This window comes from Oratosquilla oratoria, chromosome 25 (assembly GCF_046742065.1).
Source record: "Oratosquilla oratoria isolate Oo_2021 chromosome 25, ASM4674206v1, whole genome shotgun sequence".
Taxonomy (NCBI): Eukaryota; Metazoa; Arthropoda; class Malacostraca; order Stomatopoda; family Squillidae; genus Oratosquilla; species Oratosquilla oratoria.
The window spans coordinates 230,001-232,500 of NC_134801.1; positions in this window are offsets into that span (position 1 = coordinate 230,001).

The window sequence follows — 2,500 nt, forward strand, 5'->3', positions numbered from 1 at the left end:
CGTGCACACGCACATGCACACCAACAGACACACACACGCACGCACACACACACACACACACACACACACACACACACACACACACACACACACACACACACAATGAAGTACACAATCGGCTTGCTAGTGTGGCACGTGAAGATGCGCGCACGCGCACTCACTCACACACACACACACACACACACACGAACGTACACATACCGTATATAAAGACATGCGCACACATACGCGCGTGCACACGCATATACACACCAACAGACACACACACACACACACGCACACACACACACACACACACAAAGAAGTACACAATCGGCTTGCTAGTGTGGCACGTGAAGATGCGCGCACACGCACTCACTCACACACACACACACACACACACACACACACACACACACACACACATACAAAGTACACAATCGACTTGCTGGTGTGGCACGTGAAGACGCGCGCACACTCACTCACACACACACACACACACACACACATACACACAAACACACACACACACACACATGCACACGCACACATGTCCACACACACACACACACACACACACACACACACAAACACAATATAAAGAAACGGGCAAACAAATGGCTTGCCAGTGTGGTGCATAGTGTCTCGGCCTTGTAAAAGTACTAAAGAACCCTGTCATCTTTACTTTTTTATTTTCACTTCTGTACAGTTTGATATTAAAATCGTCGATTAGTCCTTATTCTTAATCAATCTACATGATTCTATTTTTTTCTCAGATGCTAGGATGGTGTCTCACAAAAGCATAATGTTGGCTATTAGAGCCATTACTCAGTGAATACACTTCCTGATCTTTGCACCATGACCAGAATTGGAATGCAAGCGTTTGTCCTAATCAGCGGCTGCCAGAAGTGCACACTTCCGCTTAATTGTAGCGAAATTTTGAATATGCAATAACAGAATATTTATATTAACATATTAAGACTAATATATATATTTTTTCTTTTTTACAGTTCGTTCTGCTTCTGTGCTTCCTTGCCACCTCCCAGGCTCACGTCGTTGTGCCCTACGTAGGTGGGGTCCTCCCCTATGCTGTAGGAGGACATGTGCTCGCCCATTCCTCTTATCTCCACTATCCGTTGCCCTACGTGGCTGCTGCTGTAGGCCCCGTGGTCAAACCGGCCGTCGTTCACACCACCTATGTGGCTAAAGGACAAGGCACCACCCAGATCAAACTGCATTCCGCCTAGGATTTCAAGCACTCTACCGGTTGGATACAGAAGACGACCACCCTTCTCTTAGCCCTATTTTTACTCCATTTCAAATGAGTTGGAGTTACATTTCACTCGCCCGCTCCAATGTCTGCCAAATACATCGGATAATGGGAGACTGGAGTTGGAGTTTAACCCTTAAATCAAATTAAGTGGACTTTACATTGGCAGTGACCTCTAGATTATGGCTACAAACAAGTCCCAGCAAACGTAGCTCCTCATACACTGCTGCTTTCTTTTTCTGTTTTCCGAAAGTGTATTGCTGATTCTTGACCTCGTCGATCCTCAATACTGACAATATTGTCGACTTTTGAATCCTTTTGCTCTTAGTGTTGACAGTACTGCTGATTACTGACCTTTCTTGATTCTAATATGGACAATATTGTTCATTCATTACTTCCATCTCTTCTGAATTTTAATTCTTCTCCAAAATATTGACAAAGGCATTTTCATATTTGTCTTGTGATCGATGTGTATAGTGAAAAATCTTTGTTTTAATACTGATTTTTAATATCTGATGTTAATGCTGACAATATTGCCGATTCTTGACTTATTCAGCTCTTGACATTAGCAACATTTCTAATTCTTTACATCTCGTCTCGACGTTGACAAATATCGATGTTGACAATACTCTAGGCTTGCAGAGTTCCAGTGATGACTAACTGGTGGTTGTTTAAACTGCAATCTGTCACGCAATGATTCTTCCCTGTTTTATCCCTATCAGTAAATGCATAAAACAAGAATGATGATTTTCATTGATATACCAGGAACTAAGCCCTCTTTCCAAGAGCTCCCTACCTTCATGTAGTTCAAATCACCTGGCGTCAACCCATACAAGTTGGTGAGGTGTTCCTTCAGTTAAACAAGATCGCCTTGTAGCAGCCATAAAGATAATGTAGAGACATGGGAGCCGGGCGTTCCTTACCCTCAGCTGGACAGGTGTGCCCTGTGGCAAAGCTGAAGATATATATACTCTGACGATGGAACGGTGAGCAATGGGTAGCTCCCATAAAAGATGTCCGAAAGACATTGAAAGTTCTTGTAGACGAAGAACACTTTATTATAACAAGCTTTCGACCTACATAGGTCATCTTCAGGTTCTATTACAGGCAAAGAAGGGAACAGTTTATATATGGAACTAAGGAACAGAATGGGAGAAAAGGAGGAACGTGATTGGTCGAGGCTGGCCAATAGGGATCTAGGCATTGACCTGGGATCCCGCTTGCGAACCTGCCTGAGCCGTACGCCGTTCG